At 34.5% G+C, this 25,013-nt stretch overlaps 1 protein-coding gene and 1 pseudogene across 2 annotated transcripts in view; one reads left to right on the top strand and one right to left on the bottom strand.

The window, feature by feature from the left end:
- Positions 1 to 25,013, top strand: part of NAALADL2 (N-acetylated alpha-linked acidic dipeptidase like 2) — a 1,333,736-nt gene that overhangs the window by 46,187 nt on the left and 1,262,536 nt on the right. The window lies entirely within an intron of this gene.
- On the bottom strand, positions 11,893 to 12,619 carry LOC109275108 (proto-oncogene serine/threonine-protein kinase mos-like; annotated as a pseudogene).

Here is a 25,013-nt window from a genome sequence, read left to right as displayed (position 1 = left end):
GATTTGTATTCTGAAAGGAAAAGGAGAGCTATGTACTTCAAAAGTATTTTATAGGTATGTAAAGTACTTATATTTTCTAGGGCTATTGTCAGCAAGAATGAGTAAACCATTCTCTGGGAGCACTTAGCCATAAGAAGTGAATCAACCATATAAGAACATTTGAGACACTATCTTGTAAGAAATTACTTGTAGAATGGGGTATTGCTTAAATGGAAGAATTACTTTATCAATTTTGAGTGATTGGTGTACTCTTAGAAAGTACATTATGAACTTTCGATCACCATAACACGCCTTAATATTGCTGGTGTTCTTTTTTCAACCCTGTATCATTTTTCACCATTATATCAATTACCTGAATCTTATAACTGTAGACCATGATTATATAGCCATCTGCACCATGCTCTACTATGCTCTATAGTACCTTTTTGACTATACAACAGCAGCAGTCTGAGCAAAATTTGTGACTCTTAGAGGGTTAGAAGGTTCAGGTAGTCAAAGAACCCTTTTAGACTTAGCCTGTTCATTAACATAGTTATTTAAAAAAGAACCCAAACATGCATTTTATACTCTTAAATGTTTCATATATATGGCACTCTTTAAATAATTTATCATTATCATTGTCAAGTGTGGAATATTAACAGAATTGCTTTTCAATGTCAGCTCACTTGTTCTTCTCCAATATCTATATTAAGTTTAAATAAATAATGCCAATTATACATAGCTGGTATCCTCAAGAATTCATCTCAGCTGGTAATTTTACATAGATGTCCCTTCTGAAGGATTCTTTGTGTCTTAAACAAGCTTCTGAGATATTGGCATGTTTTTTTTTTCTTCCAGCATTGATGTTGTTTCAAATTGTCCTAACATACCCTATAGTCTTTGTTGTAATAGTCCATGATTATTTCTCAAAGGGAATGTTTATATGAATCATTCTCTTCCAACACGTTTTCCTGAAACTTTTGATCATTATGCTCTGTATCAAATTTAGAAAAGCACTTTTATCAGGAGACATGAATTCTCTTTCAAATGCATGTTTCTTTCTCCTGTGTCAAGAAAGACCATTTCATTCTTGATTCTGTTCTCATGTGGTGTATTTAAAATATGGATATGGTGATGTATACCTTTTTTAATTTACTAGTTCAGAATATGTGGACACCATTTAGTAAGTGAATAACTAGATGCTTTGAATTTTATCATAGAATCTATGAGCATCCAAGGGAATTTTCATAAATTAATAACTTAAGTCCTATAGCCTATTGTGATTAGTTCTAATTTTCTAGGACTAATTTTCAAGAAAATAAAGACTGCTGGAATATTCAACCTTAATAATTTTGGAGTCACATAAGGCACTGTTATGAGGGATACCTACCATAGGTATTTTTTTTGTGCTGAAAGCAACATTCATGTGCATTTACAAATCCAAAAACAGTCTATCCTCAGAGAATGGATGAAATTTGTCCAAGAAGTTTGGAAGGTTCATGGTTTTCAGCTGTGCAAACATTTCCAAACTCAACTGAATTTATATTAATCTCTTCATTTAAATAAATGTTCTTGTACTATTTCTAGTCTACCTTCAACCCACCAATTGCTGTAGCAAAATAAGACAAGATAGAATCAGAGTCTTTGGTCTTGTGGAGTTGCAGAGGGATTCAGTCCAACCACTTCCTTTTCCAGGTGAAGAATTAAAGTATGCATTATTTAAGTACTAAATACAGGGAAAATTCAATGGGTAATGGCTGAGCCAGGACTAAAATCAGTCCATTTGTTCTTTTTTTCTACTGTTCTACTGTCAAAGTTCTACTGTTGACTTTGCTGTAACAATTGAGTTTCAAAAGCGTAGTTAGAGACTTTAGGGACTTTTCCTTAATATAATGCTTTAAAGGTAATAGAAAAAACTTTGAAAAATATGGCTCGTTTTTTCGAAACATTTTGAAAAGACCCCAAAACATAACCGTAGCACAACTTTTTTTTATGTTTGAGGAGGGATGTTATAGGCTGAATTGTGGCCCCCACAAAAAATCATGTTGAAATTCTAGCCCCCAGTACCATAGAACATGTCATTATTTGGTGATAGCATCTTTACAGAGATGATTAGGTTAAAATGGGGTCATTAGGGTGGGCCCTAATCCAATATCACTGGCATCCTTATAAATTTGGACATAGACATGGACAGAAGGAAGACCATGTGAAGACACAAAGAGAAGATAGCCATCTGTAAGCCAAGATGAGAGGCTTTAGACAACTGTAAAGTTAAAATAATATTCTTGTGGGGTGCCTGGGTGGCTCAGTCAGTTGAGCATCCGACTTTGGCTCAGGTCATGATCTCACGGTTCGTGGGTTCGAGCCCTGCATCGGGTTCTGTGCTGCCAGCTCAGAGCCTGGAGCCTGTTTTGGATTCTGTGTCTCCCTCTCTCTCTGCCCCTCCCTCGCTCATACTCTGTCTCTCTCTGTCTCAAAAGTAAATAAACATTAAAAAAAAAATTAAAATAACATTCTTGTAATTGTTTTCAACAAACGACTTTGGAAAAAAAGGCTTTTCCCACTGGGTGAGATCTGATTTAGGTCAAATATAGAGAAACTTGAAATGAGTCTTCTAGGAACCATAAAATAGGTCATATCATGACATTTCTTTGGGAATGAGAGTTTGAAGATGCTCCAGACCCATACTGCTTTTTTTTTTTTTTTTTTTTTTTTTTAGAGGTGGCCTGTCTTCTAGTATTCACCACAAATACGTGTGCTTAGTTTTCAACTAATGGGGGAAAGGAGTAGGGCAAATTCAAATTCCTCAAAGATCACTGTTTTTACTGAGATCAGTTATTTTTCTTGAATAAACATTCACAAGAATGCTGCAAGCCTTTGGTATTTTGAGTTTTGAAAAAGTTGATTCTAACAATTTTGCCAGTTCTCTTGTTGGTTTTATGTAGGAGAGGCTTTTGGAGGTTCTCACTCTGATTTTCACTGTTGTCACCCCATTTCATGAATTTTATCTAACATGTATTTATTATTTTTTAATACAATATGTTTCCTGATTTTCCTTGTTATTCCTCCATTGGCCCATGGGGATGTTGGAAGTGTGCATATTTGGGGATTCTAGATATCTTTTTGGTACTGATATTTAATTGACTTTCATTTTGTTCAGGTAATATATTTTACTTCAGTATGTATATTTCATAAAATATTGTTTTAAATGTGCTGATAGAAATATGGATAAAATGCTAGATTGGAAAGCAAATAACTGACTTCCTGTGGGGGAGACAGGTAAGGTTCTTTTTGCAGCCTTTGCCTAAGCCATGAAGGAAGGATAGCGTCTAAGCCTCATGGAAAAAGTGTCAGAGAGTGTTTTACAGAGCGGGTACAGTATATGCTAAAAGTTAAGAGAATAAAGAAAATAGGCTGACATGAAGAACCTTGACAAGGTCTCTAAGCAGGATGTTTAAAAGAGCCTGTAGGAGATGTTACGGGTTGCCGCACAAGAGAATGGAAAGAACACCAAGCTTTAATTACCTTTAATTTTAAGGTAAAAATCTGAGTTTACTTGAATGCAGTAGGAGGCCACTAATAGGTTTCAGGCAAGAGTAAAAATGATTAAATTTGCTTTTTAGAAAATGAATTCTGATGTCATTGAAGGAATAACTAGAATGGGAACAATTAAAGGTAGCAAGAATTGTGAGTTCTGGCTCATGCTGATGAGGGCCTATAAGAAAGCATTGGCCATGGAAAAAGGAAGTTGTGAATTTGATAGATAAGATATATTTGGGTATCCTTATTCAGTAGATGTTTTAGGTAAGAGAAAAGTTTAGTAAACTTTTTGGACTGGGGACTAGATAATATGCTTCTAATCACAGTAGTTAATAGGGAAAGAAGCAGGTTTTGCAGAGGAAAACACTTTATTTATATTTGAGATGGAGAATTTACTTTGTACAAAACCATATTTAGTCCAGTGGCAGCTTGCCCACATTAGCAATATGTTATTAGACCCCAAAGACCACTGTCAAACCATCTGAAAGTGAATCTAATGATGTTAATTAATTTGATGAGAGATTCTTATTAGCCAAAATATCTTACTAGAGAGATTTCATCTATATATCTATATCTAGGTCTAGATCTAGATATCAGCAACACTGAGAGAAAGTCTTGTAAATTTATCGAACTTGTAAAGCCCTGGCTTCTGTTTGTAAAATCAGAGGTATTTTGGAATAACTGAAGCATTGATGAATATGTATGGAGTTGCTTAAGGAAAGCTAATTAAAAAAAAATAGCCTTAGTGTATTCATAAGGGAAGCAATTCTTGAGCAAGAATTCTTCCTCCTTTGGTAATGGTCAGGGTGACCATTTGTCAGATGGTTTACACATCAGTTCAATTCAGTTCAGCAAACATTTGCTGAGCATCAACTATACACAAGGCAGTATAAGTTACTGCATAGCTCTGCCCTTGAACACTTATATTCTCAAACCTTTTTGTATCCTCTAATTTCTTCCTTTAGTGTTCTGACAGACTACCTTTGGTTTCTGAGATGCCAGTAGGGCATGAGCAGCTACTTGTGTCAGATATTGATTCACTTGCAAGGGCTGCCAGAACACAAATATCACACAGGTTATGTTTGGCACTTTGACAAGGAAGGGCAGTATAAATGGACTCTTGGAGAGTTTATTGAGTGATTACACAGGGTGTATTGAATATTTTTGAAAATCTCAGATTAGGGATTGCAGCTGTCTGTCTTTTTCTGCTGCAGTTAAGATTTTTAATACTTAATACTTGGTGTGTTAGCAAAAACAAATAGCTGGGACTCAAGAAATCTTGTCTCTGATTTAGTACTAGTGAGTTGTGAGTATCAGTGGAACTGTTTCCCCATCCATTAAATGAAATGATTCAACTAGATAAATGGTTCTTCTGCATGTGTCACAGATCTTTGTATATAATTTCAAGAGGTTCATAGAATCACTGAAGTGTAACCATGACCTACTGATTTGGACACTGTTACTATGTGACCTTTTAGAGCCTTTCCAGCTCTAACATTTTCTGATTGTATGATGTTTGTGCTCTTGAACTCCAGTGATTCTTCCTTTTGGTTCAGCAGCTGCTGGCAGGAAGAGGGGGCACCTCTGGCTCTTTTAGGGTGGCTAATGAACAGTCAGCAGGCAAGCTGCACTGATTGTTCCATAACCTCATTAGATATCCCTCAGTATTTCTCAGCTCATTCTATGTACATACTGTCTCTACTGCCTGAAATTTTCTCATTTGATATACTATGAACATATTGGACACTCTTAGAACACTAAATATGCCAAGGAGAAAATGTAACTTCCATTAGCACTTTGGCTCCCTCAGTGTTGACGTTAGATGTTGATAATATTTGACTCATTTCTTGGCTATTTGCATGATCATAAAACTGTAAAGATTTATTTTTCCTTTGCCTAGATCGTGGGATAGAGAATTCTCTCCTAATGTTAAAGGCATGTATTCATTGATGCCAGCTGATGTTATATATGTGAGAGTGTGTGTGTATATATACATACACATATGTAAATGTGTGTGTATGTGTATATATATATATGTATATATATATACGTATATATATATACATATATGTATATACATATATATATATATACATATATGTATATATATATACGTATATATATTCCAACACATGCATGTATTAGAAGTGGGTAAAGGAAAGGATTATTTGGCCATCTATATATGTAGACGGGATCTGTTCAATATTCAAGGTTGGAATTATTGATCTTTTAGATATCCTCAGTTAAAGCAGTGATAAATTCTAGTTTTTATCTCAGCTTATTCCTATCCTTGACCTTGATGAGATTAGCTATAGTGTTGTTATTCTGATGGATACTGCAATAATAGAATATTTAAATAACATGGAACCCAAATCATGTTAGAATACTTCCATTACTATTCTTCTTTACCTTCATAAGTTCCACAATTCTTGTGGAACTCCTCAAGGTCTATAATACTACAAGAAGTTAAGCATGAATCTATTGGTAGTAAGATTTAGACTGAATATATTCTTTAAAGAATAAATTCATCCTAAGTAATTAAAATAATAAGGCCAGCATACAGATGCATTCTCTGTCCTAGCTCCATTATATATCTGTTCCATTACTTGCATATGAATAAAAAAGTGAATTATTTATTAAAGCTATTACTAAAAACCTTTACCTTTATATTCTTATCTAGAATCTTTTCTTAACATTTTATCCATTATTTTGCCAAAATATTTTAATATTTTGGAAGTACGGGTGATATGCACACAGGTACTACCTTTCAGAGTCATCCCTTCTCTTTTAAAGGAACATGTCAGTAGGTACTAAAAGGTACTAAAAGGAAGAGATTTATTTTTGTAACTGAATTATCATGTTATCTTAATGTTACTATTTACATATGGTTTAGAAGTTTCTTCCTTTGCAAAGCTTTCCCTCCCCTAGCCTGCATTGTATTTATTGTCCCCAGCCAGTTAGGTATGCCTCTTCCTTGCTCACATTATGCCATAAACACACTTCTGCATATCTTTAATATTGCACTTGCCACATCTTTTGAACATTAGCTTCAAAAATTCCTATCTTCCCCACTAGACCATGACCTTCTTGATGGTGGAAACTCATTTTTATTTACTGTATTTTATTACCTAGCACAGACTGTAACACTCAGTAAGTATTTTTCTAGTGAATAAATGATAGTTTCACCCCTTGCTGATTGCTTGTGATGATTATGAAAATTAGAGGACTTTGGATAAAATAAGTGACCATGTATTGAATATCTAACATTTTTTGGTGCTGGAGTCTTTTATATCAACAACTGAAAGATGAACCTGGCAAATAGTATCTTTGGAATGAAAATGAACATTTCAATGTACACATGTTTAATGGTTCAAGTGAAAATCAGTGAATCCTAACATTTTAGAGGCCTTATTTCTTTTTTATGTTTTTAGAGCTTTATTTTTACCTTTATTGAGCTATGAGTGACATACAATAAGGTACATATAAAGTATGCAGTTTGTGAATTCTGACATTTTAACATACCAGTGAAATCATAACCACATTATAGTGAACATAGCCATCAGGCCCAAAAGTTTCCTCAGGCCTGTTTGTAGTTCCTCCTGTTCCTGCCCCTGCCTTTATTTCCCGGGCAACCACTGATATGCTTTCTGTTATTATATATTGGTTTTCATTTTCCATAATTTTGTGTAAATGGATAATATCGTATGTGCTGTTTTGTGTTTCCTGAAGTATAGTTTTGAGATAACACTTGTATTGTTGTGTATATTAATAGTTTATTTTCTTTGAAGAAACATTCTATTATATGAACATGATACAATTTGTTTATTTCCCTGTTGATAAACATTTAAGATCTTCTAGTTTTTGGCTCTTATAAATAAAGCTACTATGGACATTCACATACAAGATTATTTCTGGGCTTCTGCTTTTATTTCTCTTGGGGAAATATCTAGGAGTGGAATGGCTGGGCTATATGGTAGGTCTGTGTATAAGTTTTTAAGAAACTGCGAAACTGTTTTCCAAAGTAGTTGTATCATTTACATTCCAGTCAGCAATATATGAGATTTTCAGGTTCTCCTCAGTTTTGTTGCCACTTTCCATGGCCAGGCTTTCTAATTTTAGCCATTCTTAGAGAAGTATAATTGTATATCTTTGTGGTTTTAATGTTCATTTCTCTTATGACTAATGATGTTAAGTATCTTTTCATTTGCTTATTGTGATCCATTTATATTTCTTGATAATGTGTTTGTTTTAATCTTTGGCCAAATTTTCAATTAAGAGTTCTTTATACATTTTAGATACAAATTCTTTCTCATATAGGTGTCTTGCAAATATATTTTCCTAGTCTGTGGCTTGTCTTTTCATTCTTCTTAACGGTCTTTCGAATAGAAGTTTTTGATTTTCATGAAATCCAATTTGTCATTTTGTTCTTTTATGGATTATGCTTTTTCAGTATCATACTAAGAAATCTTTGTCTACATCAGGCGCACAAGGTTTTCTTTTATGCATTATTCTAAATGTTTTAATTTTTTAGAATTTAAGTCTGTGATTCATTATGAGTAATTTTTATATAAGGATTAAGGCATGGATCAGCTTTTTTTATTTTTCTTTTTTCTGTATAGTGATTTTCACTTGTTTCAGCATAAGTTGTTCAAAAGACTATTCTTTCTCCAGTGAATTGCCTTTTTTGCCTTTGTAAAAAAATCAGTTGTCCATATATATATGCCTCTTTTTGGAATATCTGTTTTGTTCCGTTGATCTATTTGCTTATCTCTGTCTGAGCCACTACTACACTTTCTTGATTACTAGCTATATAATAAAATCTTTTATTTTTATTTATTTTTTTTTAATTTTTTTTTAAGTTTATTTATTTTTGAGACAGAGAGAGACACAGCATGAACGGGGGAGGGTCAGAGAGAGAGGGAGACACAGAATCGGAAGCAGGCTCCAGGCTCTGAGCCATCAGCCCAGAGCCCGACGTGGGGCTCGAACTCACGGACTGCGAGATCGTGACCTGAGCCGAAGTCGGACGCTCAACCGACTGAGCCACCCAGGCACCCCTAAAATCTTTTAATCAAGTAGATAGTTCTACTTGATTAAAAGCCCTACAGTTTTGTTATTCAAAGTTGTTTTGGTTATTCTAGGCCCTTTGCATTTCTACATGAGTTTTAGAATCAGCTTTCAATTTAATACAAAAATCCAGCTAGGATTTTGTTCTGGGATATGTTGAATCGTATCAATTTGGGGAGAATTGACATCTTCACATTGTTGTTTCTTTTGACCTATGGATAAGGTATGCCTCTCTGTGTACAGATGTCTTCTTTAAATTCTCTTAGCAATATTTTACAGTTTTTATTTCACAAGTCTTGTACATTTTGTCAGAGTTACTTATTTTGTCCTAAATATTTCATAATTTTTATATGTGTTAAGGGCATTTTTTTAAAAATTTGAATTTATGATGATTCATTACTAGCTTATAGAAATACAGTTCTTTTTATATATTATATGTTGACCGTGGATCTTACTACCATGCTAAAACTCATTATTTCTAGTATTTGTTTTTTGTTGTAGATTCCACTGGATTATTTGTATAGATTATCATGTCCTATAAGATTATTTGCAAAGGCAGTTTTAGTTCTTCCTTTCCAATCTGAATGCCTTTTATTATTTTATTTTAATTAAAAATTTTTTTAAGCTTTATTTATTTTGAGAGAGAACATGACCAGGGGAGAGGCAGAGAGAGGGAGAGAGAGAATATCTTAGGCTCCGTGCTGCCAGCATGGATCCCAATATGGGACTCGAACCCACAAACTGTGAGATCATGCCCTAAGCCAAAATCCAGAGTCAGAAGATTAACTGACTGAGCTACCCAGGCACCCTATCCTTTTATTATTTTAGACTCCCCATTCCCCTCATCTCACTCACACACACACACACACACTTACAACTGCTCTAGCTTGAATCTCCAGAGTGATGTTGTATATAAGTGGTGACAAACATCTTTATGTTTTTCTTGATCTTAGGAAAAGAGATTAAGTGTGATGTTAAATGGAGGATTTTTGGTCAATGCCCTTTATCAGGGTGAGAAAATTCTCTGTTATTCCAGATGTGATAAAAATTTTTAGCATGAATGGATAAGGGATTTTGTCATATAATTTTTATGCATACATTAAAATGATCTTGTTTTTCTTTTTTCAGTCTGAAATATGGTGAACTATATTAATTACTGTTTGAATGTTAAGCCAACCTTGCATTTCTGGGGTAAATGAATAAACCCCACTCGATCATTTATATATTGTTGGTTTCCATTGGCCTAAATTTTGTTTTCAAGTTTTGCATTTTTTAAAGTGAGGCATATTGGTCTCAATTATCTTTTTCTTGCAACATAATTGTAGTAGGGTAATGATAGTTTTATAGAATGAATTGGGAAATATTCCTCCTCCTCAGTTTTCTGGACGATTTTGTTTGGTGTTGAGATTATCTCTTCCATAAATATTTAGGAAACTTTTCTGGTGAAGCTGTCTGGGTGTAGATTTTTACTTGTGGATAGGGTGTTAGCTACAGATACAATTTCTGTAAAAGGTACAGAGGTATAAATGGCTACCTGTTTCTTCTTGAGTGAGCTTTGACAGTTTGAAACCATTTTTTTCAGTTTTATCTAAGTTGTAGAATTTATTGGTGTAAAGTTTTTCATGATATTTTCTTAATTAATAGATAGCATTTGGAATGATGCCATATCTCTGATTTCCTGATAGTGAAAAATCTGTGTCTTCTTTCTTTTTTTACCCCCCGTCTGGCTATTTTTTCTTGATTATTTCAAAGAATCAGTTTATGGTTTAATTAAATTCTTCTGTTATTTTCAGTTTCATTGATTTCTATTGTACTCTTTATTCTTTCATGTCTTTTACTTAGTTTTAATTTTCTCTTCCTTTTTAAAGAAATTCTTACATTTTTAAAGATTACTCATGTAAGATGGATATTTTATGATCATATTGAGTTTAATTAATTTTGGTTTAGTTTTATATTTTGTAAAGAATATACTGTGTCCCCTGGAACAGTGTAGAAGACTTTAATGCACACTTAAGATCAGCATTTTCCTGGGCCACCTGGTGGCTTAGTTGGTTAAGTGTCCTACTTTGGCTCAGGTCATGATCTCGAGGTTTGTGAGTCCAAGTTCTGCATTGGGCTCTGGGCTGACAGCTCAGAGCCTGGAACCTGCTTCAGATTCTGTGTCTCCCTCCCCCACTAACACTCTGTCTCTCTCTCTCTCTCTCAAAAATTAATAAACTTCAAAAAAAAATAAAGAAAGATCAGTGTTTTCCTCTCCATTCCTTTCCCATACCATCTTTTTTTTTAATTAAACAAATTTTTTTTAATGTTTATTTATTTTTGAGACAGAGAGAGACAGAGCACGAGCAGGGGAGGGGCAGAGAGAGAGGGAGACACAGAATCCGAAGAAGGCTCCAGGCTCTGAGCTGTCATCACAGAACCCGACATGGGGCTCGAACCCATGAACCCCGTGAGATCATGACCTGAGACAAAGTCGGATGCTTAACCGACTGAGCCACCCAGGCGCCCCTCCCATACCATCTTGAAAGCAGCCATCTGTTGATTGAAATACACTGATTTGTAAAGTATATATGCTGTTAATGTCAAATTTATCATGCTTACGGAGCATTGAATTTATATTTATTATTTTTTGTTATAATGTAACAGTTTTAATTGATGTAAAATTTACATTCTGGCAATTCTTTTTCTTTCTTTTTTTTGAGTTTTAAATTTATTTTCTAAAAATCCCTCCTACAAATATTTTTCTTCTATATCCTCTTTAAAAATGAATAGATAATTATGGAAAGAGCCTAAATATCTATCCACTGATGAATGAATAAAGAAGATGTGGTGTATATATACAATGGAATATTACTTGGTGATCAAACGATTGAAATCTTGCCATTTGCTGCAACGTGGATGGAACTAGAATGTCTTATGCTGAGTAAAATAAGTCAGAGAAAGGCAAATATCCTATGATTTCACTCATTTGTGAAACTTAAGAAAGAAAGCAGATGAACATAGCTGAAGGGAAGTAAAAATAAGATAAAAACAGAGAGGGAGGCAAACGATAAGAAACTCTTAAATACAGAGAACAAACTGAGGTTTGCTGGAGAAGTGTTGGATGGGGGGATGGGCTAAATTGGTGATGGGTGTAGGAAAACACTTGTTGGGATGAGCATTGGGTATTATAATGTAAGTGATGAATCACTAAATTCTACTCCTGAAACCATTATTACACTATATGTTAACTAACTTGGATTTAAATAAAGTAAAAAAAAAATGAATAGAAACAAAGCAATAGTTTATCTTAATATAGGTTTAAAATCAGCCAAATTTAGGTTTTAAAGAGTTAAAGTCAACCAGAAGTTCTGCACTTAGCAGCAGCAGATGATCTTGTCTTTTCCCAGAGATGGAGTCTGTGAAGACAGCTGCTGAGAGAAATGGATGAAGATGATAGGCCTCTATGGTGTAGAGCACATACTGATGCTCCCCTGAGTAAGGCACCTCTTTGGTGGTCATTTGCTAGAGAATGATAGAAGAATAGGTGTCAACTTTGGGTGTTATGGTCTTTCAGGAGCTCTGGGGCTTGGTGGATGTATGTGTTCTCTAGATGGTAAGAAGTCTCTGGAAACACAGCAAATCTTCCAGCTTCTTGAAGCAACCAGTCACCAATTTTGCAGGCATCTTGCTCACTAATCAAAATGTTAGCAAGCCTCAGGGCCAAGCGCACAATACTTTACGAGTGACGGAAAAGCAGGCCATCAAACATCTAGGGAATCCTTATTTCCCTAGGTGTATGACAGTATATACTTTCCCAAATTTAATTGTTTTCTGGCACAGCAGTGGACCCTCCTTTCTCTTTCTCAGGGCAGCTGATAGCACCATATATGACTTCGTGTAAAGTGACATTGCCACCAAACTCCACGATTATGGCATACAGACTATTAAAGCCCATGGGGCTGTGAGTGCTCACAGTCACAACCTGCATGATATTGTCATGACAGAGCCCTGCTATATGTGGCTCAGCCCAGAAGATCCACTGGGATGCCATTCAGTGTGTTTTTAAACATTTTTTTTTGATACGTGTAGGAAGAAGAATCCCGGAAACAGAAAAACTAGTTAGAGAAGAAGAGAAACAAGGGATAATGTTACTCTAAAACCAGGAGATGGGGCGCCTGAGTGGCTCAGTCGGTTGAGCATCTGACTTTGGCTCAGGTCATGATCTCATGGTTCATGGGTTCAAGCCCTGCATCAGGCTCTGTGCTGACAGCTCGGAGCCTGATGCCTGCTTCCGATTCTGTGTCTCCCTGTCTCTCTGCCCCTCCCCTGCTCTCTCTCTCTCTCTCTCAAAAGTAAATAAACATTAAAAAAATTTAAACCAGGAGAACACTTGAAGAGGGGAAATTGATGAGTAGTATCAAATATTGTAGGGAGCTCAAGTAAGAGAATGGAAACCTGGCCTTTAAACTTAGAAACTTGAAAGTCATTTAAATGATCTTAGTGAGAGTAATACCAATAGTGTGGTTGAAGTAGCAGCAAATTGCAAAAGGTTGAGAGATGCAAAAGGGGATATGGAGACAGGGAGTATACTTATAAGAGGGTACTTGGGAAGGGAAGAAGTAAGCATAAGTCAAAGGTAGGATTTTTATTATGCTGGGAGAAATGTGAACATATTTATATGTTGCTGAAGGAAGGATCTAGTTGAGAGGAAGTTGATGATGCAGCAAAGAGAAAAGATCATTGATAATATAAAGATCTTGAGTAACTGAGAGCGAATGGGATTTAAAGTACAGATGGAGGGATCAGCCTAAGGTAGAAGTTTCTTCCTTTAGGGCATGAGGAAAAGATGGCATGATTCTAGGTAAATATATCTCTGGGAAATGGAGAGTGAGAAGGATGCTTTTTGATAATACTCTGAGGAACTATTTGCTAAAGGAGAAGAGGTTTGGGATGAGATACAGTGCTGGAGAGAATAATGGACATTAGGGATAGTCACTGAGGGGAATGGAAAAGACGACCAACCAAAGGGGAGCTCAGTGGCCTGGGGAGCTCAGCTGGGGTGAGAGGCAGTGTATTTTTAGCATGGTGTCTGCATTAGTCTTCAGGAATCTGGGCACAGGAGCATAGAGGGCAAATGATAGGTCTGAGAAAGGCCTTTGTTAGCAGGGCTGGAGCAGAGGGAATGGATTTTTGATAAGAAATTTGTTGAAATGATGTGCCATAAAGTCTAGGTTGGATCAGAAGGTATTTAGACAGGGACATGGCAGAGCTGAGGTGGGGTGGGGAGTGGATGATGACCTCCAAGAAAGTAGAGGTGGTCAGAGCATCAGAAACTCCAGTGAGTTTCAAGATCAAAGGTATCAGTAACAATGGAGTAAGATTTTTGGAATGATGAGGACTATAATCAGTGGGAAATTTAAGCTGTTTGAGGTGATGGTGGCCCAGGATGTGACCCTGGGAATGGGGTGACTGAAGAGGAGCACTGCTGCTGGAGTTGAAGGTCAGAGTTGAGAAGTCTCAGAAATATTTAGAGCTGTAACTTAAGAAATTAAAATTACTTTTTATATGAATTTTTCATTTTTCCAGAGCCATGAGGGTTTGCTTCTTCCCACAACTCAGCAAAAGTGGCAGTGGGATTACTTTGGTGAATATCTCTTGATAGTTAACTTTGGCCTGTTAGGTATTGTTTAATTAGCAATGTTGCTTTGCAGAAATGTTCATGTTTGTTCTCAGAAGCGTTGTTCTCAGTAGGTGAGACAAATAAATCCCAATATGCCACTTGGTCATGGTGTATGATTCTTTTAATATATTGTTGAATTTGTTCTGCTACATTTTGAAATTTTTGCATCTATGTTCATCAAGGATATTGGCCTAATTTCCTCTCTTCCCCCATCTCTTCCTCTCCCCTTCACTCCCCTCTCCTTCTTCCCCTCCCCTCTCCTCTTTTAACTTTCCTTCTTTCTTTTTTTGTGTCCTTGTCTGGTTTTGGTATCAGGATAATGCTGGCCTCATAAAATGAGTTTGGAGGCATTCCCTCCTCTTCATTGTTTTGGAGGAATTTGAGAAGGATAGGCATTAAATCTTCTTTGAATATTTGGTGGAATTCACCAGTGAAACCCTCTGGTCCTGGGCTTTTGTTTGTTGGAGCTTTTGATTATTGGTTCAGTCTCCTTACTAGAATTCAAAAATGTATTACAGCCCAACCAAGATAAAAGATATGCTATAGACTGTGCTTCAGCCCAAGAACGAGGCAGATATTTGATTAGGCCTTTTTTTTTAACTTTTAAAAACAGGGTGGATTTAAATAAAATATGAGTAAATTATACTTGGCTCCTTTCCCTTTGCTCATTTTTTTTTAATTCCTGTTTTTGGCAAAGAATCTCCAAAAGATGTTCATACTTAGAAATTCATGCAGGATCACTCAGTGGTGTACTCAAACAGATGTCAAAGACAGAGATAAGGAAATTTGGCTAAAGACAGACAACAGAGTATGGATGGTGTGATTATGGAGGCTGGCAAGCCCAAATCTGTAGTATGGGCCAGCAGGCTTGAAGCCCAGGAGAGCTAACGGTGCAGATACAGTTTGGAGGCAGTGTGCTGGAGAATTCCTTCTTGTTTGGGGAGGCTTATCTTTTTCCTATTCAGGTCTTAAGCTGAGTGGATGAGATCCATAGCAAAATCAGTGGCCAGAGCTTTTTTTAGAGTGACTTCTTTCAGGTCCCAATCCTTCAAGTTTCATGAGGGCAGCACGAGGACCTCTTCCTCACCCCTCTTCCCACACATGTGACACCTAGGAAGATGCTAGGTAGCATTTTGTCATGATTTGTTTGTACCATGTACCTTCAGTCTCTGAAATAGCTATTCTCACATAGTCTCCTGCCTCAGATCTTCTACAGTTTGAGTGTCTACCTCATCTATGCTGAACAATCTCAAACATAGAGGAATCCCTAAGTCAGTGATTCTAAAGTGTAGTCCATACAGCAACGTCAGCTTCACCTGTGACTTATTTGAAAGACAAAAATCTCTTTTTTATTTTTTTAACTGCTTAAGTTTTTTTCCTGCTATCCTACCTGAAATATTTCTCTTTTCTAAAATGCCATTATATTCATTTAGTAAATGCATTATGATAAGTAATTAAAAACTGATATAGCATTTTTGATACACATTATTTGTGGTCATTAAATTATCTCAAATCTTTTTTCTTAGCTCTATTTTTCATTAGTAAATCATTTTCATGTCTATTATTAGCTATCACTGTGTGTATATATATTATATATTATATTATATTATATTATATTATATTATATTATATTATATTATACTATATTATATTATATTTTACTGTTTTGAATTAAAGAACCTGTTGATTGGGGAGAATAATCCTTTTTCCAACTTCACAGTAACATGTTATACTTTCTAAGTGTGTGCGCAAGTCTTAGGCACTCAAAATACTTGGTATAAGTAAAAATAATCTTGGTGTTTTTCATAGAAAACTTTGACAGCGCAGGAGGGGTGGGGGAGTCCATTCAAAAGCAAGGGAAAGTAAGGGAAAGTGAATGCCTAAACAGCTACGAGAGAAAAGTTTCTTGAGCTCTAATCATCTCTCTCTATGCTGTTTAATTCTGGTGTTACTTAAATTGAAGCACTCTTGTCCATTTCATAGATCTTCTTCGCCCTTGGTATTTCAGAGGCAGAGTATTATGACTTTTTTTCTGTTAATACAGTCATTTTAGTATTGAACATGTCTGTGCATTATAAAGTGAGGGTTGCATCATACATATAGCTACACTCAAGAGAGAAGACTAAAGTCTAGAGAAATCTTTGGCTTTGGCTGAGATTTCCTAACTTTATTTCTATTTATTTCTATTAATGATTTCTGGCACAGTCTCATGAATAAAACAAGGCACTGGATGTTTTTCTTGGCTTTTCTTAAAAAAATATAAAGGTAAGGTAATAAGGAAATATTTAACATGCCTAGTCAGTCCAGTTTCTGAAAGTTGAAGACACAAGTTATAGGGCATGAGGCAGCGTTTCCTACCCCTCAGGCGGCATGTCTCAGTACTGTAATGGTACCAAAGATGTCTGCTGTATTTCTGCATCTACAAAAGGATTTTCCAGATGCTGTAAGTAGTCCTTGATATCAGTGTTCCTTAGGAAAGTCTAACTATAACTTAACTATTTATATTTTTGTTTATATTACCTCAGTCTATGATAAAAACAAAAGTTAGTAATAGGTAATACTTATTTTTGACGATTTGGCTCAGTTTACCTTATTGATAAGAAAGGTAATTGTTCAAACTACTTTTCCTTTAAAAATGCCTTTTTGGAATTTTAATTTAATAATTTGACTACTTAAAACAAAAAATGACCGACTGAGATTTTGCTTATTTCCCTTAATACTAGAAATGCTATTTTAAAAAGAATGCAATTTTGAACAAATAGAATTACCTTGAAGTGGTGAACATTTTATGGAATGTCTTGTAATACAAGAATAACAAAATGGATTGCTTTTAAAAATTTAATAATTTTGCAAGAATAAAAATATGTCCAACTTATGGCTAAGAATTTCCTTTTATTATTAAAATATAAAGTACTCCTATTGTAGTAGATCTTCTAATAAAATATATTCCATCCTTGTTTCTTATTACTTACTGCTAGGATGAATGATTGTATGCTATTTAGTCTTTCAGTTTTCAGTATTTTCTGTGGAAGGGTCAAATCAGCAATTTTCACAATATAAATGATGAATCTTGACATTATTTTTCAAAAGTAGGAAATTTTAATAGGTTTCTCTGTAGCTTGTGCACCAAATACTGCTACCTTAATGCATAGAAAATCTAGGCTAACTTTCTCTGTGTTACCAGCTTTTATAGAGGAACAAGCCAAACTACTCTACCTTTTGCTTGAAATGGAGCCTGCCCAGTAGGACAAGAGTAGACCTGATTCTAATCTTTGGAGCATTGTATTTGTCTCTCTAGAGCTTTAGAGAAAGAAAGGAAGGAGCAGTCTCTTCCTTTGGTCCCTCTTCCTCCTGCTTTTTTTCCCTTTTTTTCCACTTCAGAGGCTGATAGAAAAACAAATATCTTATTATTGACTATATGCTATTTGGTGGACTATTTGCTATTAATTAGTATTTATAACAAAAACATTTTATTAAACATGTCTATTAAAAATGCAAAAATTAATTAAGGAACTGTATTACATTTAAAATGTATCATCTTTGTTTTACCTTTATTATTTGTATTAAAATAACTTATTTTAATTATATTTCTTAAAACTTTAGCATGTACTGTGTATCATGCAGATTAATAAAGGTGTATGTTTGATGTTATCATCTTACCAATCCTCTTTTTTATTATTATTTTTTAAATTTTTTTAACATTTATTTTTATTTTTGAGACAGAGAGAGACAGAGTATGAACGGAGGAGGGGCAGAGAGAGAGGGAGACACAGAATCAGAAGCAGGCTCAAGGCTCTGAGCCATCAGCCCAGAGCCCGACGTGGGGCTCGAACTCACGGACTGCGAGATCGTGACCTGAGCTGAAGTCGGACGCTTAACTGACTGAGCCACCCAGGCGCCCCCCAATCCTCTTTTTTAAAAATTTTAGATTGGAAACTTTACCTCTTTATCTCAATGAAATGGTTAATTTCATTTCTGTATATCATTTTGGAACTTCACTTAAAAACAAAATATTACTCTAAACTGTTGCTGTAAAAGCATTTGATCTGTTCAACGCCAAGATGCTGTAGTCACTCAAAGGAAGCCCTTTGCTATGCAGCTCTTCTGTCAATTTACATATTTTGCCAGTGGTTAGACAAAAAAAAGATAGGTAGCAGTCCCATTTATATCAAAATTATATTGTGAGGTAATTATAATGTCTGTGGTGAAATAGTGTTTAACTCAGTTTTCTTAGGGGAACAAAATATTTTATTCTACAATTAGATACAAGACCTCAAATTCATATGTTCTGGGGGACAGTAGCAGTTTAATATTTATTTATTTGTTTGTTTGTTTATTTATTTATTTATTTATTTTTGGGGGTGTGCACAAGTTGGGGAGGGGCAGAGGGAGAGGAAGACAGAGAATCTTAAGCAGGTACCATGCCCAGGGTGGAGCTGCACTCAGCGCTTGATCTCATGATGGTGAGATAATGACCTGAGCTGAAATCAAGAGTCCAGTGCTTAACTGACTGAGCCACTCAGGCAGCCCTGATTTTCTTTTTAAGTAACATGGTGATGACACATAAAGATTTTCAGGAAGAAAGTAATGGTTGTCCTAGTAAATAGTTGTCCCTGGTTTGGTATTCTAGCTTGACACTACCCTGGGTGCAATTGGATACTAATGATCAAATCAAAATAAGTTAAGGGAATTAGTGACTCAAGTAGGCATTTCTCATTTTTTTTAATTTTTAAAAATTTTTTAATTTATTTTGAGAGAGAGAGAGAGCACAAGCTGGGGAGAGGCAGAGAGAAGGAGAGACAGAATCCCAAGCAGGCTTCACGTCATCAGTATAGAGCCCGTTGCGGGCCTCGAACCCACAAACCACAAGATCATGACCTGAGCCAAGATCAAGAGTTGGATGCTCAACCGACTGTGCCACCCAGGCACCCCTACATTTCTTAGTTTTTTAAGACTGGAGGAGACTGGTCTCTAAGTCTCTATTCTAGCTACCCATTTAAATATTGTCTTCGGATTTAAGGGATATTGCCAAACTCAAATTTGTTCTCTGATTTACTATGTTCCTTATTATAGTATTCTTTATTTTTAAAATGAATATTCTGTCCTCTTTTACTTGAGGGAATAACAACTTACCTATTTAGTGCCTATCATAAAATGGCTAGTGAATAGCATGCTGAAAGGAGATTCTGGAAGAATCTGGATATAAGTGGTCATCACCAGACTACTGGCACTGCGACTGGTTTTATGGAGGTAAAGAAGGAGGAAGGATGCACCAAAAGTAGATGCCACCTATCTAAAATTAGCTCCTAGTTCATTAATAGTAGTACAAGTTTATTTCCAATCTGTGTCACTGGACATCTCTGTATAAAGAAGTGTTTTCTGTTTTCATAGACATTTTCTTTAATCCCAGCAAATAAACTCTTGAAAGCATGGAGTTGTCAAAGAAGAATCAGCCTAAACCATCTCCACTAAGGAAATGTTTCCAAGTATATAAATTGGTCATAACATCAACTCTGTATACAGAAGGCAGCACTTTAAAAAATTTTTAAATATGGTGTAGGTCAGTACTGTTATCTTAACAATCTGATTACGTATCTTCAACTGATAAGTTGTCTCCAATAGAAATCCATTTTGTAGCCATATAATATTATGGAGTGAGGGGGGAAATCCCTTTGTAAAAATTCTCCACTACTATCTCCATAATCTCTACTTCACTGAGTTTCATCCAAGTGCGAAAATGAAAAATTATAACCTGCCAAGCATCAGTGGCAGAGTGAAATGAAAAAATTGCGAGTTAATAACAGTGATGCCTCAAAAAAATTTCCTGGCCAATTTAACATTGCTTCATCCAAGGTCACTTCCCAGAGCTGATTATTTTTAGTAATTTGCAGATGAGACCATTCTACCTTGGTCATGGTTAGTGAAGATCAAGAAAATGCCAGAGAAGGTTTAAGACTCAAGGTTATCTATCTTTCTCAAATAAGATGCAAACCACAGTTCCACTTTATTTTCTTAAGACCTAGCAGAAAATAATTTTCAAAGAAAAGAAACTTAAAGCCAGTAAGATCTTTTATTGGAGATATAAAGCCACAAAGTGAAACACTAGGGATAAGGGCAGCAGAAAGACTATTTAGTAGATCCTTAGGTAGCATTTCATGTGGGAAAGAAATCCTCAAGATATTTTTCTAGAATTTTTAGTCTGACACTTAAAAAAAAACAGTAAAACTTGCTGTAGATTGTACTTGGTGTAAACATTGATTATGATGACTATCTACACATTGTTTTTAAGCTTTTAGAAAATGTCCAGATTTACTTTTTCTTGTCCAGTTTGAAATTTGAAATTACATTGTAAATAATCCTTTAAACAGTCTTATTTTTACACATAAATAATTCAGATAATATAGACAAATATAAAAAATAAAAAAAAAGCTTTCCTTTAATTTTGCTAATCACAGATAACTTGTATTGATCTTTTAGTATAACTTTCCATACCTGTGTATCTCTGTGTGTATGTGTATGTATATGTAGGTAAAAAGAGAGACAGATGAGTAGAAAGATAGTTTTTTTTAATGAGTCTTCATGCAAAGTATATTCATATTTTATCTAACCCCTTGCCATGGATACATATTTTTTTAATTTTATTTTTTAGAGAGAGAGAGAGACAGAGACAGAGACAGAGTATGAGTGGGGGAGGGGCAGAGGGAGAGGGAGACACAGAATCTGAAGCAGGCTCCAGGCTCTGAGCTGTCAGCACAGACCTGGATGTGGGGCTTGAACCCACGAATCGCCAGATCATGACCTGAGCTAAAGTCTGACACTTAACAGATTGAGACACCCAGGTACCCGCCATGGATATTTTTCTATGTCAATAATTATTGGTTACATTCTCATTTTCAGTGGCTTCAGACTGTGTTTGTAGCATCTGATATTTATGAACATTTAGGATGGTTTTCCACCATATAAACAGTTCTGAGCTAAACACAACTCTTTATATATCAGATTATAAAGTAAATTTTAAAACTTTTAAAAATGATGAAGATTTAGACATTTGATACTTACTGCAAAATGCTCTCCAGAAAGATGTAAACATGTATTTCCACTAGCACTACGTTCTTACAACAAGGGTATTCTTTATTTAGGCAGGTGAACTTTGATATTTCAACATTGGATTTGTTCATTAGTCATATATTTTCAAATATTTAGTAGCCATTGCACTGTCTTTTGTGAATTTCTTGTTCATGTCTTGCTTTTTCCCCCTATTAGTATAATCTTCTTTTTCTTATTGCTATTTAATACCAACTCTATATTTTTAAAGGATATTAGTCTTTTGTCTCACCAATTAAAAATTTTTTTCTATATTGTCAATTCTAATTTCATTTGTATTTCCCCCAACAGTTGTTAATCTTTTCCTTATAGTTTCTGGCCATGAAGCCATGCTTACAAAAGCTTGTCCTACATGAAGTTATATGACTAATTATTTAACATTTTCCTCTGTTACTTTTTTATGTTTAATGTTTAATCTGTAAAGAATTTATTCTGAGGTATGATTTAAGACAAGAGTCTAGCTTATTTTATTTCTAAATGGCTAGGTTAGTGACACACTACCACTTGATGACTAGTCCAGCCTTCCTCATTGATTTGGAATGCCTCAGTTATCATGATAGATGTTTTTCAACTGTGGTCTGAGGAGCTTCAGGCATTCCATGATGTGCTCTCATGGAATGTTGTTTACGATCTGGAAACTAAGTAACTGGTTTTCTCTTCTTAACCTTCTTTAGATCTTCATTGAAATATCTGTGAATTTTTTCTGACTAATTTTTTCCATATTTTAATGCAGTTTCTGCATTTTTTATTGAGGCATAATTGACATATAATAATATATTAATTTCAGATGTACAATATAATGATTTCATTTGTAAATATTGCAAAATCACCACAATAAGTCTAGTTAACATCTATTACCATATGTAGTTACAAATGTGAAGTTTCTTCTTAATTTTTGAAAATCAGCTTTATTGAAGTACAATAAGTATACATATTGTATGATATATACATTCAGTAAAGTTGTATACCCCACAAGTACATTTAGGATAGAGAAAGTTTCCATCACCTAAACAAACCTCCATTGTGCCATTGCAGTTGATCCTTTTTCTCTACTGCTAGCCTCTGGCAACTATTGATCTGCTTTCTACCCATAGCTTAGATTTTTCTAAGAGTTCATATTAATTAAACAATACAGCAAGTAGTCTTTTATGTCTGGATTTTTTTCACTCAACATAATACTTCTGTGATTCATCCATGTTGTTTGTGCTCAATTAGTTTATTCCTTTTTTAATCATGAGTAGTATTCAGTTACATAGATATACCACAATGGGTTTATCCACTTATGTATGGATATCTGGGTATCATAGGTATAGCTGATTTTTGGCTATCATGTATGTAGTTACTATGAACAGTCTTATACAGGTCTGTATATGGACATATGTTTTATTTCTCTAGAGTAAATACCTAAGAGTGGGATTACTGGGTTGAATGATAAGTGTGTATGTAATTTTACAAGAAACTTTGTTAAGAAACTGCCAATGATTTTCTTAGGTGCCTGTACCATTTTGCATTTGCACCAGCAATATATGAGAATTGTAATTGTTTTACATGCTTCCCAGCACTTAGTAAGATCAGTCTTTTTATTTTGCCTTTCTACTGGGTGAATAGTGGTATCTCACTCATTGTGGTTTTAATTTGCATTTCCTTAATGGCTAATGTTCTTTGCATTTCCATGGAAATTATAGAAGAGTTACTTCTACAAAAAAACCTGCTCAAATTTTAATTTTGATTTTGTTGAATAAATTTGGGGACAGTTGACATTGAACAATATTGAGTCATTCAGTTTATGAACAAGTTTTGTATTTTTGTTAATTTGAATATTTAACTTATTTCAATGAAGTTTTACAAGTTAGACAAAATTAAAAAAAATCATCCCTAGGTATTTCATAATTTGATGTTATGTTATTTGAACATATAAAATTAAAATTTCTACTTTTATATTAAAATTTTTTATTAAAATTAAATTTCTTGTTAAAATTTAAATTTCTAATATTTATATCTAGTATATTTTGTACAGTTGGTTTCTGTACATTTGACTTTATTCTGTGTATTTGGTAAGTCATTTTTTAGTTATAATAGCTTTGCATATATTTCCTCAGAATTTTCTGCATGAACAATTTTTTTCTGAAAAAAGTTTTTCTTCCTTTTTTTCAAATTGTATGCCTGTATTTCTTCTTTTTGCTTTATTTTACTAGCCTAGATATTCAGTACAATATTGATATATATATATGGTAAATGCCAACATTACTTTTTGTTCTTGATCTTAAAGGGAAAACATTTAGTGTTTTTAGTATTTCACCATATAAGAATGATGTTAACTGTGGGATTTTCAGAGATGCCATATTAGTCTGCTTGGGTTGCCATAATAAAATACCACAGGCTGGGTGGCTTAAACAGCAGAAATGTGTTTTGTCGTAGTTCTGGAGGACAGGAGTCCAAAATCAGAGTATTGTTAGAGTTGGTTTCTGGTGAGGGCTCTCTTCCTGGCTTGTGGATGGCTGCTTTCTTGCTGTGTCCTCACTTGGCCTCTTGTCTGTCCAAAAGGAGAGACAGAGGCAGAGGCAGAGTGTGAGAGATGGGAAGGACAGATTGGGAGAGAGAGACAGAGAAATTTGTAATTAGTCCTATTGAATTAGGGCTCCACTCATGACTTTATTTAAACTTAATTTCATTAAAGGTCCTGTTTCTGAATATAATCATATTGCGGGTTAGAGCTTTAACAAATGAATTTGGGGTGAACACAATTCAGACTGTAACACATATCCTGTTTCAGATTAAAAGGTTCCCTTCTGTTTATAATTAGCTTAAAATATCATGAATAGATGCCGAATTTTGTGAAATACTTTTTGGCGTCTATTGAGATGATCATATGTTTTTTTCCTTTTTAAAAAATATTTTAGTATGGGAAATCACATTATTTTTGGAACGTTAAACCCATCTTGCATCTACTTGTTCACATTTCATATGCCTTTTATATGCCTTTCATGTATTATTTTTTAAGTGCAATATATGTTTATTATATGCATTTAATCTATATATTATATATTTTAAATATCAGAGAACTAAATTTGCTAAAATTTTGGTAGGAATTTATTTTCATGTGTGTGATCATAAAAGACATTGATCTGTAGTTTCTTACAGTTTTGTTTGGTTTTGGATCAGGCTAATGTTGGCTTTATCATGTGAGTTGGGAGATGTTCCCTCCTCTTCCACTTTATGGAATAGCTTATGTAGAGTTGATACTATTTTTTACTTAAATATTCGGTAGAATTCCCAGTGAAGCTATCTTGGCCTGAAATTTTCTTTTGGAAAGGTTTTTAAACTTGAGTTTAATTCTTTTCTTTGATAAGGGCTATTTGGGGAATCTATTTCATGCTGAGTCATATCTTCCAAGGAATTTTTTTTCACCAAGTTATAAAATTGTCCATAATATTATTTTCTAATGGTTTTGTCTGTAATCTGAGTAATGTCCTCTCTTTCATTCCTGATATTGGTAATTTGTTGTCATTTCTCTTTTTCCTTGATTAATCTGTTTGGAATTTTATCAATTTTATTGATTCTTTCAAATAACTAGTTTTTGGTTTCACTGATTTTCCTGTATTATTTGTCTGTCTTCTATTTCATAGATATCTGCTTTTACCTTTATTATTTTCTTCCTTCT

The sequence above is a fragment of the Panthera pardus genome, unplaced genomic scaffold (genome assembly GCF_024362965.1).
Source record: "Panthera pardus isolate Hobbes unplaced genomic scaffold, ASM2436296v1 HiC_scaffold_16, whole genome shotgun sequence".
Lineage (NCBI taxonomy): Eukaryota > Metazoa > Chordata > Mammalia > Carnivora > Felidae > Panthera > Panthera pardus.
This window is presented reverse-complemented; position numbering and strand designations above follow the sequence as displayed.